The sequence below is a fragment of the Hemicordylus capensis genome, chromosome 2, assembly GCF_027244095.1.
Source record: "Hemicordylus capensis ecotype Gifberg chromosome 2, rHemCap1.1.pri, whole genome shotgun sequence".
Lineage (NCBI taxonomy): Eukaryota > Metazoa > Chordata > Lepidosauria > Squamata > Cordylidae > Hemicordylus > Hemicordylus capensis.
Genome location: NC_069658.1, coordinates 108,868,210 through 108,887,101, shown reverse-complemented (window position 1 = coordinate 108,887,101; position 18,892 = coordinate 108,868,210).

Below are 18,892 nucleotides of genomic sequence, written 5' to 3'. Positions count from 1 at the left end.
AAGAACCACAGCTTCAAATATATGCTGATGGGATCTGAGCTGTCGGTGACTGACCAGGAGAGGGATCTTGGGGTTGTGGTGGACAGCTCATTGAAAGTTCGACTCAATGTGCTGCAGCTGTGAAAAAAGGCCAATTCCATGCTTGGGATCATTAGGAAGGGGATTGAAAATAAAACTGCTAATATTATAATGCCCTTATACAAAATTATGGTGCGGCCACACCTGGAGTACTGCGTACAGTTCTTGTCACATAGGACATAGATAAGTTTAACTTGGAGCATACATTGGAACTTATTTCAGAACATATGTTGGGAACTTATCTTGAAACATACTGTCATGCTCCTCCGATGGGACCATGGCCCTTGCTCCACTTGACAGGGGAAGCCTCAGAGGGAAGTTGGCAGCTTGCTCTGAATGTTTTGGCGAAATGGCAGCCAATACAGCAATCTCAGCAAAGGTGAAACATGATCATATTTTCTGCTGCCCATAAGCAGCCAGGCCACGGCATTTTGGGCCAGCTGAAGCTTCTGGGTCATCTTCAAAGGCAACCCCAGGTAGAGCGCATTGCAGTAGTCCCACTGAGAGGTGACGAGGGCATGAGTTACTGTTGCCAGGGCCTGCCGGTCAAGGTAAGGGTGCAGTTGGTGCACCAGATGAAGCTGGGCAAAGGCTCCCCTGGCCATGGCTTCCACCTACTGTTCCAGCAGGAGCCATGAGCCCAGGATGACCTCCAAGTTGCGAGCCTGCTCTTTCAAGGGGAGCACAACCCCATCAAGGAAAATACGTGAAAACGGAACCTGGCCAGATTGAGAACTTAACAAGAGCAACTCTGTTTTGGAGAGATTAAGCCAGCTTGAGCTTGATTAGCTCAGAATTTATCTGGGAATAGAGATGTGAAGGCCTGGGGGGAAACCAAAAAAAGGTGTTTTCCCTTCCCCAGAAAAACTCTGTTTCCCTCTGTTTTCCCCCCCAGGCCTTCACATTTCTATCTTGGAACTTTAACTCAGAACATACCTATGAATGTGCCGCAGATCTTATCAAAATTTATCTCGGAACATACGTTGGAACACATCTTGGGAACTTACCTGAGAACTTATCTTGAAATTTTCCCGAAAATGTACCTCGGAACATACCCTGAAATATAATTGAAATAAATTCCTTATCTATATATTTAATTCTCCTGGGTGTGCCTTTCGAATGTGTGTCCCGGCTGGTCAGCAGTTAACCTGGCTGCATCGCTGCCAGCCATAACATCCTCCCTGCCCTCTGTTTGCTCCCCCACACCAGCAGTTTCCTCTACCACCACTGGCAGTGCCCCAGCAGCACCTGGTGCCGAGGGACCCACCACAGCCCTAATGCCTCTGCCTTGGCCGGCAGCAAGCTGGGGGAAATCTAGCCTGCAGACAAACCCCTCAGCTGGGGTAAAGAATTCTGCAATGGGGAGGACTGGGGTATCCTCATGCTCATCCCCGTGTCCTTTCCTTCTCTGCCCCACATCCACAGGCACAGCCCGCCCCCGGCCTCTCCCACCTCTGCCTGGCAGCCTTATGTGAGGCCTGGCCTGAACACGGCACTCGCATTGCTCAGACATAGTAAAGGTGGGAGACTGTACGAGAAAGGCCGGAAAGGGGCAAAATAATAGTTTGGAGGGGGGGAAGGGGCAAAAAAGGCCAATTAATTGGGAGGTGGGAGGGAACTTTTTTGAAAAAAGCCAATTGGGGGGGGGAGGGAAGACTTTCAGCAGGGGGGGAAAGAAGGCCAATTGAGGCGAGGGAGGGAAACTTTTTGTTGAGTTGGGAAAAGCCAATCGGGGGGAGGGGTTGTTAAAATTTAAGTAAAGGCAGGGAACCCTGGGTGGGTGGCACATGCAGTTAGGTGGGGTAGTTCCTGGGGGGGAGTTTTTTATTATTATGGGGGAAATAGAATGGGGGGGGGGTATTAGGACACAGCACCTACCGGGGAGGGATGGAGTCAAAGCTTGGGGAACCTGAAAATCAAATGAAACCCTACTTTAGTGAAAAGTGTGGAATAAGATGTGAGGGGCAACAATTTAATTACTATGGTGCCTAGCCTATTTTAAAAGAACCCTTTAACAAAACCCACCTACTCCACCCAAAGCAAGCAAGCAATTCATACAATAGCAATCATATAATAACAATAGCCGGGGCGGGGTGAGACCTGCGAAAACAAGAAACAACCTGCAAAAGAAGCAACAATTTCTTCAACAACACAACAGTACATCTTAAGATATCCCTCCCCACACCCAAATGCATTGCAAAATACAGGTGTCCCTATTTAAAACCACCAACTAGGGAAGGGGACAACAAAAGGTGCACACATGTGCACACATACACTCACCCCTCTTCTTCTGGTCCTTCTCCTACCGCACACTGCTGCTGGTCAGATGCACAAACCAGCCCCCCCTGGGCTGGTACACAGACAGGGTGGCACAGGCAGCCGGGGTGGTCAAGGACAGTTGAGAGGGGCAGAATGAGGAGCCACTATTTGTGACTCACCCACCCCCAAGCAGCAACAAATAAAATGAAATACTCTTTTTAAAAAAACAAAAACACCGATGGCAGGTGAGGTGCTATGGCTGCAGCTGTGGGAAGGGAACAAATGAAAGAATGAAAGGAGACAGGGAGAGAGAGACTGGAGCAGACAGAGTCGGAGAGAGTGAAGGAGGAGAAAGCAGGAGTGAGACAGAGAGCGAGAGAGAGAGAGAGAGCAGCACAAACAGGGGTGAGTGGGGGTTATGTAGCAGGGAGGGGAGTATTCAAGGGGACAGCAGCAGCAGCAGGCCCAAGAGGGCACAGAGAGAGGGGGTGAGTGGGGGTGTATAGCAGGGAGGGCAGTGCTGGGAGGAAGGAGGCAGCAGGCCCAAGAGGGCACAGAGAGAGGGGGTGAGTGGGGATAGATAGTCTAGCAAGGAGGGGGATGTTCAAGGGGACAGCAGCAGGCCCAAGAGGGCAGAGAGAGGGGGGGTGAGTGGGGGTGTGTAGCAGGGAGGGAGGTGCTGGGAGGAAGGGGGCAGCAGGGCCAAGAGGGCACAGAGAGAAGGTGGGGTGAGTGGGGGTAATCTAGCAGGGAGGAGGGATGGCAGGAGGAAGGGGGCAGCAGAAGTGGCATGGGGGGAAATCAATCAAACAAATCAGAGCACACAGAAGTTAATATTTTTTAAACAACCAAATTTTTTTGAAAAAAACAAGCTTGGGCGGGCAGCAGTGGACACGGGGTGGGGGGAGGGGAATCTGGGTGGGGGGATGGCAGGAGGAAGGGGGCAGCAGGAGTGGTGTGGGGAGGGGGGGTACCAGGACCCAAGGGGCACAAAATCAGTTGACCAACAACAAGAACAAAACCCAGGAATGAATGAGCAGCAAAGCAAAGTGCAAAAAAATCAATGAACCACAACAGAACAAACAAACTCTTCAATAATATGGATAAGAGAAATCAAACAAATCACAGAGCACACAGAAGTTAATATTTTTAAAACAACCAAAATTATTTTTTTAAAAACCAAGCCCAGGCAGGCAGCAGACACGGGGGGGGGGGGAGTGGGGGAGGGGAATATTGATGGGAGGGGGGATGGCAGGAGGAAGGGGGCAGCAGGAACAGGCCCAGAAGGGGCACACAAAAATCAATAATTAAATCCACACAGCAATAAATATATAACAGCAAGCAATAATCAGGTATCAACAATAATCAATAAAACTAAACCCTGCAGAAGAAAAACAGAGAGGGAGGGGGTTGCAGAGGGGCAGATGCCAGATGGCATAGGAGGGGGAGGTCAGGGGAGACCAGTCTGGGCTGCAGGGCCTAGGCCCCGGGTCAGCCAGGGGACTGGCCTGGGATGGGATCCAGGCAGGAGATGAGATGGCGGGGAGGCAGGAACAACAAGAATTTTTTAAAAAGCACACTACACAAAGAACAAAATCAAAGCAGAAATAAATCAGCAGAGAAAAAAAGATAACAAGGAAAGAGGCAGGGTAAAATCAATGAAATCAATGCAGATGGATGTGGGGGGAGGGCCAAATAATAAAGGAATGAAAGAATGAATGGATGAGAGGAAGACAGCAGAACAACAATAATAGATGGAAAAGAAGCTGTAAACTAACACACAGACACAGGGCAGAGAATGGACAAAAGAAAGAGCAGGAGGACAGACACAGTCAAGGACTCACACAGACACCAGCTAGTCAGCACAGCAAGGCCCAGAATGATTCCACAACTGCAGCCAAAGGGAATTTTCCAGGCCAGAGGCTTGGCTTAAATAGGTTTGAAACTCCCACCTTTGGGAGCCCCCACCTTTGCACTCCCCCCAAGGCCAACAGGGTGCCAGCTCTCAAACAGTGGCACAGTCAACAGCCTACCAGAGCGCAAGACTCATTCTGGCCAATCAAATGATCAATAGCCCAGCCAATGCAAAGTCTGAAAAATAGGCTCACAAAATGGAGGCCAGGAGCTAAAGTGAAGAATGAAGCACAAAATGGAGGACACACACACACAATGTCTTTTACAGACCCTAGGCACTCCATGGCACATCCGAACCAGTTCGAATCGAACCGGTTCTGATTCAGTTCAAATTCGGACCAGAAGGGCAAAAACGGAGCCCGATCTGGTCCGAGTTCGAACCGTCGAACCAAACCGGTTCGAATTCAAACCGGTTCGCACATCCCTAGATACATATTCTGTCTTAATAGATGAGAGAGCAACTATTGATTACTTACAACTGCACCAACTGACTGCTCCACCACCATAAAAGAATACATAACCACTGGTTGACTTCCAGTCTGTTTGATCCTCAGCTCAGTCTGCATCCATATAACCTACTAATTTGGGTCCACTAGTAGCAGGCAACTTTAATTTTAGATGGATTATCCCTGCCTAGTCTCTTTACCGTAGTCCAGTCATCTTTGCTGGGTGTGCTTACTTTCCTAAAGATTCTCACAGATGCAGCTATATCAGGTCTTGTCGTCATAGCTACGTATAAAAGTTTTCCAATCACTCTCCTCTCCTCACTGTTATCTGGTAGAAGTTCACTCTCCTCCTGTTTTAGATAACCTATTTCCATAGTTGTACTCGTTTCTTTGGCCTCTGTAAGTCCCAAATACTCTAGTAAATCATTTATTTCCTGTTTTTGGTTAAGCAAATAGCTTCCATCCTCTTCTTTCTCTATGTGTATCCCAAGATAGTGTGAAACAGGCCCAAGTTCTTTTACTTCTATCTCACTATTCAGGTGCTTTATTATTTCAAGGCTGTCCTCTCTATTTTTTATAACAAATTATCAGATCATCAACTTAAGTATATATAGGTCCATCTGTTGTCTTTGAGCCTTGAGTACAGGCAAGGATCAGCCTTTCCTTGGGTAAATCCCTCATTGACTAGCAATTGGTTTAATCTGACATTCCAGGCTCTTACTGCCTGCTTTAATCCATAGATACTTTCCTGCAGCTTATATAGTTGTTTTTTTTACCAGGTTCAACAAACCCTGGAGGCTGCTCCATACAAATATCTTCTTTGATGTCTCCATGAAGAAATGTAGTTTTCATGTCTATGTGATCCACTTGCATTTTCTTTGCTGCTGCAATGCTTAGGAGTGTCTTTACTGAAGTGTGTTTTACAACGAGGGCAAATGTCTTGTCATAATCTTCCCCATATATTTGCAAGAATCCCTTTGTCTTGAATCCCACCAGTCTTGCTTTGTAATGCTGGGCATCTCTTTCTGCATTTTGCTTAATTTTAAAAACCCACTTGCACCCCACAGTCTTCCTTCCTTCAGGTAGCTCTGTGAGTGTCTTTGTGTTATTTTTGTGCACTGATTCCTTTTCTTCTTTCACAGCTTCCTTCCAGTTTCGTGCTTCAGTTCAATTTCTTTCCACGTGCTTGGTTTTTGAAACCTTTCTCCCTTTGCAATGTTGGAAAGTTTCTTAGGCAGAACTCCTTTATTTTGTCGTGTTGAACGCCAAACCCTTTGTTCGTTATCAGCATCCTTTTCTGCTGAATCACTGCCAGGTGTAAATCTTAAAGTGGATCCTTCCTTTTGTTCATATTGCCTTGATTCTTTCTCCCGCTGAAAATTGGGCTCTAAGTTTGGCATTCACTAGTGGTTGGTTTTTCATTTTCACTTAAGTATGCTACATTGCATATTTTAATTTTTTCTGTGGCAAGATCTAAAATCCTATGTCCCTTACATCCTATGAAATAACCAACAAGTATTCCTTCCTCAGATCTACAGTTGAGTGGTCCTTCTAGCTTTTGGTATATAGGTGTATGCTTTAGATCCAAACACTCTTACATGACTCAAAGTGAGTTTGTTGCCATGCCATAACTCATGTGGCACTGTTCCTGTGGCCTTTGTAAGCAATCTGTTTTGCAGCTAAGTAGCAGTCATCACTGCCTCTCCCCAAAATTTAGTAGCCAAACCAGCATCTAAAAGCATGCATCTCATCATTTCCATAACAACATGATTCTTTCTTTCTGCCACTCCTTTTTGCTCCAGAGTATAAGGAACAGTCTTTTCGTGTTCAATGCCTTCCTCCTTTAGGAATCCTATGGCATCATTCTCAGTGTATTCGCCAACATTGTCAGTGCGGAGGATCTGTGGCTTTCTCCCAAACCTGTTGTTCACTCTTGAAATATATTCTTTTAGTCTCTCTAGAACTTATCCCTTTTCACTTAACAGGTATGTGTATGTGTATCTAGAATAGTCATCAATGAAAGTAAGAACATATTTGTTCCCTCCTGATATATTAACTTGCATTGGTCCACAAACATCACTATGAATCAGATCCAAAAGATGCTGTGTTTCTCTTTCTTTGCGTGGAAGAAAAGCAGGCCATGTTGCCTTTTCTCTTATACAGCATGTACACTTTGATTCAGTGCTGCAGGGGGCTATTTTTTTTTTAACCAAATCCAGCTTTTCAGCCTGATATATTATTTTGGCATCTCTATGGCCTAACCACCTGTGCCACAAATTCAGACATCTTTTGCGTGTGCTTTCCTTCACAGTTTTGGCCTTTTCAGTCCTACTTCAAACAATCCATTCTCTTGTAAAACTGCATTCATAAGCAATTCCTGTTTATGAGTAATGAAACAGTGCCTCCTTTTAAATTTTACTTCATAGACCCTTTCTGTAGCATATTTTACAGTCATCAGACTTGTTTCTAGAGTAGGCACATATAAAGCTTCTTCAGTTGTTAATCCAATGGTTTCTTCTTTCTTCAGTTTGCAGAGCAACTGTGAAGATCTTTTCCCTTCTGCATACATCCATTTTCTATCTGCCAAGTTTATAGGGAATTTACAACTTGTATCTAGGTTTATAAATTTCTCCCTTTCTCTTATCAGGTTGCTTGTAGCACCTGAGTCAATGCAAATGCCATTGCTGCATTTCTCAGACTTAGCATCCAAAACTTTATCCGTCCTTTCAAAGTATACCATTGCTTATTAGCTTTAATCCCTGATAGCTTGTAAGTTATTTATTCTGTGTTCCCAGATGACTCACTCTTTTTGCAACTTTGTTTTGCTTGCCTTTGTCTGCAAACTATTCTTGGGACACTTATTCTGCAAGTGTTTGGGGTTCCACAAATGAAGCAATTCTTATTTCTTTGCAAGGTTCTAAATGCATGTCCTTCACTTTCCTTGAGTTGTCTATCATCTGTTCTGGACAAACCAAAGTCCTTTAGATGGTTATTTACAAATTGTCAGTCTGCATCCTCCTTGACTTCCAAGCCACTAGTCACACTATCTGTGGCAAACTATTCAACTGCAAGCCTATCAAAACTGCATCTGGCATTATTATTTCTTGAGCTTGCAGTTGCCTAGATATTTCTTACATTTCATTTATATGCTTGGACAGACTTTCTCCTTCTCTAAGTCTTTTATTGCTCAGTTTTCTTACTAGATGCACGTTGGAAACTACAGACTTCTTTTTATATAATTCCTTCAGAGTTTCCCACATATCATTTGCATTTTCATTGTCTCTTAGATGCACTAAGATTAGGTCACTCACCACCAAGCAAATCATTCCTGATGCCTTTTCATCTGCTTTATTCCATTCTTTCTGCTCCTTTCCTGCATCTGCAGGATGCAGAGTGTGCAGCACACAGCCAAGTCCATGACTCCTGAGGAGCATATCCATCTTGAAAGACCAGAGTTCATACTCAGGACCTTGCAACTTTTCAGTTGTCTGGAATCCTTGTGCTGACTCCATTTTCAAAGCATTTCCCTTTGCTTTGCTTACTATTTAACTCTCTAGGCTGTTCTCTTTTATTTACTGGCTTCTGGGCCCATAACTCTTTGTAGGGGAAGGATGGCAGTTCAGTCCCCAAATAGCAAAGCAAAACCAGTTTGGTGAGAAAGCAGCAAAGCAAGAGGTCTTGAGACAGTTCTTTAGTATTGAAGAACAACAAGGATTTATTTACAGAAAAGGTTACAAACAAATGTGGGAAAGCCTGTCGCTTAATTTCAGCTGTAGCTCATGGCTGAAGAGAGTAACCAAAACCAACAGCCACCTCTGAAGAGACAAAATGGAGATTAACATCGGAAGAACAAAGAGGGGAGGAGTCCAGCACTTTTACTCATGAACCCCCCCCCCCCCCGTGGTCACTATGAGACATTGCAGCTAAGAGCTGATGCTGCCAGGGTTCTAGCTCCAACAGAAACCAGGCCTTTTCTAGAGTTGCCCCAAGACTCTGGAACACACTTCCTTATGAAATTAGAGTTTCCACTTCTCTGAATGTTTTTAAGAAGGACTTGAAAACTTACCTGTTTAGTCAGGCTTTTAGTTTACAGTTTTAAAGCTTTGGTTTTCAGAGTTTTTATTGCATTTTAAATGGTTTTAATTAATGCTTTGATTTTGAACTGCCCAGGGACATTTTTGTTTAGGGTGGAATACAAATGTGATAAATAGATAGATAGAAAGATAGATAGGAAAGAAAAAAGAATGCAAGACCCTTCTTTTAGGACAGGACACAAAATCCACACATTTTTCAGGTTGGGGAATTCAAGATAACTACACAACAGGATCCATAAATAAGTTGGTCCTTCCTCAGAAGAGTACTTCGCACAATGATTAATGTGGCTTTAACACAGTGCCAAATATGATATCCCTTTAGGAGAGGCAGGGGAGGAAGTAGGCAGATTATTCAGCTGTTCAGGCCATTTAGATATGACTGACATTCTGCTGAGGCTCTTTACATAAACTGCACATCCTATGGCTGAAAGGCTCTGCAATCTCACTGGATGGTCATTTCAGAAAGAGTCAAGGACAATACAGCAGGCATCTTGACAACCAATCAACAATACAATACAAGCCAACAGTGCCATCTTGTACCAGAAACATGGTGGTGGGGTGTGTGTGTGTGTGTGTTTTTTTTATCTGATGAAAATTTGCTAACTGCCCACTAGCAATTGTTCAGCAATAACGCATGTAAGATCCCCACATGTTTATGCAAAGATTCAGATTTATCTGACAGTTTTACACCCAAAGGCATGATGCACAGTAATTAAAATTAAAAATGTTTTGACAGCTTAAAGAAATGGTGATATAAATTACAAAGTTGTTTTTAAAAGCGCCACTGTGCCAAAATAAAGATCTATAGATAAATAAATCAGAACATTACAGAGGGAACATTTTTAATACATGAATGTTTCTAGGCAAGTAGTTCTTAAATACCAGCCTTGGGCTTGCCTCGAGAAAATGGAAGAAAATGAGACAATGAAAATCTCAGAGAGAATCTGCTAAACCAGTAGTGTTTCCACACAGGGCTGTTATTGCAAATCTCTTTTGGAAGAGAGTGTGTGCATTCACACACTGGCCAAACCTACCCTGAAGTCCATTCAAGATCTTTGGAAGCAACCCACACACAAATTGGGCTTTGTCTTCCGAATTCTAGCTTATTTTGATGTATTTCCAGGTTTTTAAAAATCCTGGTTTTAAGTGAGTTTTCTTGAAAACTCCAGGGCAAATAGAGAGAGGCACTGATGTAGAGTCGTTAACATGATAAGTGAGTCATTAACAAAAGAGCTGCCTTGCCTAGGTGTGAGAAGAGTGAAAGAAACAGTTTTCAGGAAGCAAACTCTTTGAAAGTTGTAGTTACAAAACCTCTGTATGCTGAAGTTTACTTTTTTGAACAATCTTAGTCTGCTTGCTTAAGGTTTTTGCTGGTTAAAAACGAGGTTTTACCAAAAAACAACAACACCTGATGTAAAGCCCACCAAGCCTGTGTGTGAAAAAGGCGGCGGCGGGGGGGTGGGGGGAATCTGTTAGAGTATACAAATGCTCCCAGTCATGAGGTTTGGAAGGCAACATTGTGTTCCTACCTAAGGAGCTCCCTCCCTCCCTCCCTCCATCCATTGGCTAGAAGGAAAATATGGAGGGATGCAATGTGAACCTGAACCAAAAGAAAACCCGAGAGCAGAGGGGAGGGGCTGCTTCCCTCATGCTGCGAGTGTAATTCGAAGTGGCTTCGGTCATCATATACCCCGAGAGCTGGAAGCTATGTGTGGGAAAGCTCCAGGAACATGGAAGGGGCAAGAAAAATGTATTGTTTGAAAAAGTATATACAGCTACTGCCTTCCATATACAGCTAAACCCTCAGCATCATGCCCTGATTTTCCTTCATATGATTTTGCCTTTCCCATGGGATCATAAAGTGATGCAATATTTTTTAAAATTTCCCTCCCTACTCAGTTCCCACAGCCCACAAGTCCCTCATATTGAATAGTCTGGGCTCAGGCGGTAAGATGAACATATTCTGGGTAAGGCCCCTGGGTAGAAATGGAAGCAGTAGGGCCACCTAGGGGCTTGTAGCCAGCAGCCTTCTGTGGGATAAATGCCAAAGTTGTCCAATGGGCTCACCAGTGTTAGGCTGGACATCACTTGTACCCACAAGAGCAAACCTGCAAGGACTTGTTCAGTCAAACTACAAGCCCCCAGAAAACACCTTTCTACGGCTCTGTGATTAGCTGCAGACATGTTTACCTTCTTATACCTAGTCGGGTATCTTGTTCTCATCATAAGGAAAAATGATATGTGTAATAATATAGACACTACCTGGTTAGGTGTTACTGGATAACCACTAATAAGTTTGAGGAATCATTATTTAAAGCACTATTCAAATTATTTCAAGATTAAATTCCAGACAGAACATTAAAATGCATAATCCTCCACCTGCATAATGCCTTTGAAAATTGCTCTCCCTGCTTATGAACTTCTTCTATTTAGTAAAGATAAAAAATGTGCCAGTTTTTAATTCTCCAGACAGGCGCTGCTGAATAAATGCACATCGCAAACCAAAAGAAATGGGCTTTTGAAAAAAAAGCTTGTGTAAAAGTTAATAACAGCATGCTGATACACTTGACTTTAATCAGTGTTTATTTAACAGCAACCAAAATGATTGAAAATGTTAGAAGTGTCAAGAGGTAAATTACAGGGAACAGACACATTGAAAAATGAAACGATATAAGCTAGAATGCAATAATGTAAATCCAGTACATATACACCTCAGGTTGCCTGATTAATATTTCCCGTGCAAGGCTTTCATGTTTTGAAATATGATCAGATTTGCATGATTCTGCAAGTTGACTTTTTGAAATAAGAAAATAATAAATGGATACATAATTGTAAGAGCATCTCCTTATCTGTAGTACAGTTATAATCACACTAATAAACCCAGCCCTGACAATACTGCAACATGGCTTAGCTTATCTGTGTTCATGTTAGAGCAAGTAATTATCATAATGGTTAAAGAAAAAGAACCATGCTAAAATGCATGTCTTTTTGGAAGGTGATCCTAATATCTACTACATCCTGAACAGTATATGAGACTTTAGTTTGGGCTTCACTGGCAAAATCCACAGGGTATTATACAAACTTTCCCAAATTCATGACACTGTATTCACTGTGGGTGAATGGCATCTCACTGCAATGTGCTTACAACCACATTGGGAGCTGATAACCTAGCATCCACCCACGTGGTCAGGAGATTCAGCCATAAGTCAGAAATGAGGGGAGTATGGTGAAATTGTCCTCATTATGTGAACTGACACTGAAGACAACCAACTCTCCACATGGTTCCTTTGAAATGCTGTGATTCAAGCTCAAAATCTAACCTACCAATACTCTGCCTCAGTGTTAATTCTTATCATTAAGCCTTTTTTAAAAACTTGGTTTGCTCTGCGTTGTATTTCAACCTGTGCATTTAAATCCACTCACCACCTTCTTAGCTCACGGCATCCATGAAATACAGGTGGCTGTTGCCTATGAAATAATGTTTGTGTTGTACTTAACTAGTTAGAGTGGTGCCACACAATCAGGTTATTAGCTCCCCACACCACCACCCGTAATCTGGATTAAATAATTGACTAAATCTTGTGTGACCAGCAATTTGTTTGTGTGGATCACATGGGCTACAATTGTCCCTTGTTTCCAAGTATGGTCCCTTTCCCCAGAATCTGCCCCAGTAAATCACTTTTTCTATTTTTGTATTTTGGTAATCCCTTGTTCAATTGTTTTTATGGGAGTTCCTAGTACTGCCATTCTACAGTGTGAGATGTAAAAAATTTATTTGGTTTGGTTCATACATAACACCAAACATAATGGAATTAAAGTTCATATGTAACGGAGTTAAACAGGGCAGAGGTTGGAGCTGCAGTATGTCCAAATGTGCAAAACCATGGTTTCAGGCTAAAGGCAGCCTCCAGTTTCTCCAGGGTACTGCTCCCCACAGCTTCCCTCAACACAGCAACCTGGTCTGACACTCTAATGAGGGAGCTGTCCATGGGAGAAGGGGATATTTTGCCATTTGGCATCATGACTGAATTTGCTTGGCAATTCTTCCTCCTTACCTCTGATAGGGGGAGGAGAAACACTCTGAGTTGCGTGGGGGTGTCCCCATAGCCTGGCACTCTTTTGAGCAAGCACGGTCCACCCTGCGTCGGCATCTATCCTCATCACATAGGAGGAATCGCTCCTTTCACTGGAGCAATGCTGATCCTGCTGCCTGGTCCTTCTCATGAGTAAGCCTAGGGAGCAAATACCCACAGGGGGGAGAGGCTGGGCCCCCCTACCCCAACCTTTCTGTGAAAAAAAAGAACTTGGCAGCTCCACCATCTCTGCTTGTGGTAGCCTCATACCCAGACAGGAGCACCCCCTCAAACCATTTCCTCCTTACCTGGAGAGGGGATACCCTGCTCATGTTGGCTATCCCTGTCATGAGGGGGGTCATGTGTCATGGCATGCCGGCATGTACGGATGGTGGAGACACCGGGTTCCACAATGTTCCTTTACACCCATTCCAAATTCCTGGATCTGGCATGGTGCTGTGCCATATGCAGATCTCCTGGTGTGGGGATTAGTGGGGAAGGGAGCCCCAGCTTCTGGTGGCCCCAGGACAGCAGGGTTGCCATTTAGGGCCAAAGGGGAAGATGAACATCTCAATGTGGGCTCACAGGCTGCATGGTTTGACAGCTACACCCCACTGACGTTGTGATGCTTTGCCCACAGTTTGGCTGTGTAGCTTGTTAGGATCTACCTCAGAGGCCGAGCATCAGGGAGAGGCTCTCCTCTCCTGGAACTGGATGTTTGACAAACGTCTGCCATGCAATTTGGAGTTTAAGACTGATACCACAGGTTTGCCCACTTCCGGTTTGGTGTTATATATGACCTGAGCCTTTGTGTCTTAGAACAGTCTAGAGAAACAGTTTTATTTAGGCTTACTCAAGCCAGGCTTCAGAGGCTTTGTTTTCTTCTCTGGTTCATCTGTAAAACTTGCCCTGGATAAGCCTTGTACACTACTGAGTTACAACTACAACCAAAAAACCACAAACAGGATTTCTAAACACTACATACAGGATTCAGCTCCCTCCCCAGAGTCTCTTGAAACTAAATCTCCAAGTGGTTGGCTGGCTGCACCATGTCCTTAGTGCACCTACATGCAAATAGTGTGCAATCTGAAATAATGGGGTCTGCATGTACTTTATTACCCACTTTCCATTTGTGGCAGGCTTGTAGTGACCTCTACAAGCCTGCCACAACACCTCCTAAGTTGCTTGGCTATGCCCCCTACACATTCAGAGGCATGCCCCTTTTTTCATTGGTGAAATGAATCTGATGGGGCAAACTTCAGAAATCTACCCAGAAGATGCTATGTTTTAAAGTCTCATCTCTGATTTCTATTGAAAATGAAGCCTGTCATGGGCTAAAATGGATTGTGTGAATGGGCTTATGATACTTTCTTTCCCTCTGCATCATGGAACTCTCAATGACAAAATGATGGCTGCCATCCAGACTAACACTGTGATAGTACAAACACTATTAAGTACTTGTGCAATGATATTATGGTGGAGGCTAGTTTTGCTAAGCCAGGAATTTGCATTGTAAACTAGTGTTGGGCTGGGGCAATAGGGTATGCTTATGCAGCTTGTGGTGCACTTCCTGCTGTGAGATCTCTTCCCCAGTCCATACAGTATTTGTTGCATGGAATGGTGCAAAACTATCTGCAGTCTTTGTTGCACAAGTCCAATGCTTGCGTGGGCAGACCAAGGGTACAAGCCATTGCACAACTTTGAGCACCTGCTTACCTATGTGACCTTCTTGTATATGTGCATCTTTGTTCATTTTATTAGCATGTTAGTTTGGATGTCAGCCATAATATTTTGGGGCTGAGGGTGTGGAATATTTTAGAAACATGTTGTCAAATCTCTAATTACCATATGGTATGGAAAGAATGGAAATTAAAGTAGGGGGCAGAGGGGGACAGCATTCAACTGTCAGCAGATACTTACCAAAGTTTGGGTTGTAGTCTTCAAACTCAGTGTGTGATCTCTTTTTTTATATCCTGCATCTGTTCTGATTATCTCTTTCTTCCTAAATGTACATAGTATTGTGAAGCATGGCAGCCTGTTTGTTGTTGATGGTGGGAAATTAAAGGCACAGTTGACTAAGCAACATTTCTGCACAACCCCATTAATTGAAATGAAGCTTTTGTAGAAGCAGAGATCAGGGGACTACATCCCCTACCCCGCAAAAAAGAGGTTTCAGTTAATTAATTATTTTTTTGCAAAGGGCTATTCTTTCTGAGTTTGAGTTGGTTGGTATTTTGTTTGTTTGTTTTTGAGCTACATTTGCAGAAATAGCCTATAGATATAAACAAAATTATTAGCTTTCATACAGGCAAAAACTTATTCTGTGTTGTAGCAAATAGTGGATTTAAGCCCAGCGTTTGTCTCAAGGCAAGCTCACGTACAGGGGCGTAGCAAGGTTCTAGTGGGCCCAGAGACGAGATTTTAAAATGGGTCCCCTCCCCTCACTGAAGCTCAGCTCATGAAGTAAAGGAATCTTAAATGAGGCTGAATAGTGGTAACAAAAAGCATATATATATATATATATATATATATATATATATATATATATATATATATATAAATTTTTGTTTCTTTCTATCTATCCATCTATCTAACACCTATGTGCCACAATAGAACATCATCCTAAATTATTTGTAAAAAGGTTTTGTAAATTGCGGACGATGCAAGTTATTTAATGGTAATAGAGAAAGACATGCTGTTCTGGCAGCTCCAGCTCTTAACACTCACATCAGTTTTGGAGGATGAATACAACTGAAGGAAGACCGGGCGGGTGTGCAGCTGTGGGAGTCAGTCATGTGACTTGACTCGGGGGGGGCAAGGCAGTGGGCCCCCAGACAACCGTCTCCCCTTGCCCTATTATAGTTACGCCCCTGCTCACGTAGGGGAAAGAAAAAGGCTGATTCATTCCCTCCATGTTTGCTCAACAAAGGCTGTACCTTTGAAACTTAACCATTCCTTGGTAGTTATATCGCTGCCACCACACCCACTTTTTAACAGAGTTTAATCCTTCCCTGGTGTGGGCAAAATTCCAGGGGAAACTCTCCTTTTGTTTGCCAATGGAAAAATACAAAAACCCCTCCATGTGCAGCCTACACGTGAATAGAACACTTGGTAGTGATTTGCTGAGCAATCAGACTTTGAGGCATGTTTGCACCAGAGTCAAACCCCCTTTCCTGAGTTAAAAATCCACTCAGAAGCAGGTAAAACACAAAGAACAAAAAGAGAAAAAACTTTATTCGAACTGCTTCTTTCTGAGGCTCTCTCAGCTTTTAGTTACAGGTAACAGAAACTCAGTACTTGCAAGAATACTTCAAAAAGCACCATCAGATGATATTGGGGTGGCACACTTTAAAAACCATGGTCACCCAGTTGCATAAAACAAAAATGCAAGAAAATGCAAAAGGCCCCCTTGAGAATTTACAGAGACTTTTGCAATGCCCTAGTTGGAAAGAAAGGGCACAGGCTCAGTTTCTCTTGATTTGTTACATTACAAATAAAAACACAATAAACCATTTGTAAGGATTTGCATAGCACAAAAAGAAAGAAATCTAACGTGAACTAACTAATAAACTGTCCCCTCATTAAACCCTTCAGAAGCCCAGAAGCCCTAGCTTCCTTCCCCCTTGAAACTCACCTCAAACTCCAGGAGAGATTTTAAGCTTCCTGCAATCCTGTCTCTCAAGGATCTGCAGATGTCCTTCCATGAGAGAATTCTTCAGGCTAGCTTTTGACCACGAGGCAGCAAAAGCTCCATTGCTACACCCCCACTAAGCCTCCCACCCATTCTCTCTCACTCCTCTCCTAGCTCTTTCTGAGCACAAAGAAAAACCTTCACTTCTTGCTGCCAGGCCCTCTAAGTCTCGGTCACCGTGTGCTGAGTGGCTGATCCCCAGAGGTCACTGCCTGTCAGCGAGGACAGAGTTCACTTCCGGTTCACTCTTTAGGGGAGGGGAGGGCTGATCGTTACATGTGTATATGATATCAAACATTTTACATTCAATTGCCATGAAGGCCTACAATTTTCTATTATACCAGCAAATTTTCGAATCTACCAGCAAATGTTGTTTGCTCATAAGTAAATACAAAAGCAAAAGCTTTGTGCTGAAACGTACAGAGAACACTGGAGGATTTCTATTTAGATTTTAGGGTTTGACAGCCCTTGTAATTTAGGTTTGCCAATCAGTTCAAGATTTTGCAATTAATTAACTGTGGCTGGCATGATGCACAGTTATGGCTCCATAATGCTGTGCTTTGGGGCTCCAGTGGACTTCTAAGGCAGCCCCGATACTGTTCAGAAGCAGCAGCAGCAGCATTCTTGCAGGTTTCCCCATTGATGTGAATGGGAAAATATGCAGAAATGCTACTTTCACAGCTGCTGCTTCTGAACAGTGTCAGGACTGCCTTAGAAGTCTGCAGCAGTCCCAGGATGAGCGTTATGGAGCCATAATGCTGCACATGTCAGCCTGTAAGTTGGAAATCTTAGTTGATTAATTGTATGAGTCTGGGTTGATTAATCTATTAATCCATTAAATCTGTATAAACACAATGAAAGGGGAAGAAAGCCTATTTTCCTTTGTTTTTAAATTATTGAATGTATGTGTTGTACTAGGCTGTTTCTATGAAATGTTATTGACCGCTGTTTCTATGAAATGTTTTGGCCAGTTGCATTTTGTTTCGAGCTCAAAACAAAACACAAAATCTGTTTCATGAACATCCCTTCTTAAAAGTAGGTCTGCAACATTCAGTTAATGAACTGTTTAGATTAATCTGTTTAAAATATTTCGATCAGCCAAAAAATCAGAGCCATACTTGTGAAGGAGAATCTGGTGAGGACTCCCCTTTACCAGTACTGGGACAGTGAGACTGTCCTAAGTATAGAGGGGGCGGGAGGGGTGTAGATCTGTACTCAAAGCAAGAAGTTTCCCCATACTATATACCTGTTCTTTCCAGGGAGTGCAATCCCATCCAGACCAGGCAGATCTAAACCACTTCCTAAGTCTTGCCTCCCCACAAGTACGTCCGTCTTGCTTGCATTCAGCCTCAGTTTGTTCTCCCTCTTCTAGCCCATTGCTGCCTCCAGGCGGGCTTTCAGGGAAGTTAGACCATTTCCCGATGAAGTTGACGTGGAGAAATAGATTTGGGTGTCATCAGCATATTGATAGTACCCTGCACCAAATCCCCTGACAATCTCTCCCAGAGGTTTCATGAAGATGTTAAAAAGCGCTGGAGACAGTATGGCGCTTTCTTGGACTCCATACCAGAGTTCTTGTTTTGAAGAGAAATAGTCTCCAAACAACAACACCTGTAACCTACCCAAGACGTAGGAGTGGAACCACTGCAGAGCTGTGCCTCCCACTCCCAACCCCTTCAAGAGCCCCAGAAGGATAACATGGTCAATGGTATTGAAAGCTGCCAAGAGATCCAAAACAATTAACAGAGTCACTCTCCCACTGTCAATTCCTAAATGGAGATCATCGAACAGGCCGACCAAGGCCGTCTCAACCCCATTGCCTGCCCGAAAGCAATTTTGAAATGGGTCCAAATAATCTGCTTCCTCCAAGATGCCACCACCCTCTAAATCACTTTGTTCAACCATGGGAGGTTGGAGACAGGCCTATAATTGCCTAATTCTGAGAGATCCAATGCAGGCCTCTTTAAGAGGGGTCTAATAATTGCCTCCTTTGGACAAGGAAGCATCCTGTCCTCCCTCAGGAAACCATTAATGATTTTAACAAGACCCTCTCTGGTAACCTACTTGTCTTCTACTCATGATCACACTGAGGTTATTCACACAATCAAAAACTTTGTTCTGCCTGGGTTTGGGAGATGTGTGTGCTCCCAATTTTCAGTTGTGTGGAAGTAAGGTAAGAGGAAAACCTGTGTAGAAGTGATTGTGTGAAAGCAAGTTTGGAAGAAAAGCTACTCAGGTTTTCCTCCTACCTTGCTTCCACACAATCACTTCTACACAGGTTTTCTTCCCACCTTGTTTCCAAACAACTAAAAATTGGCAGCACACACAGCTCCCAAA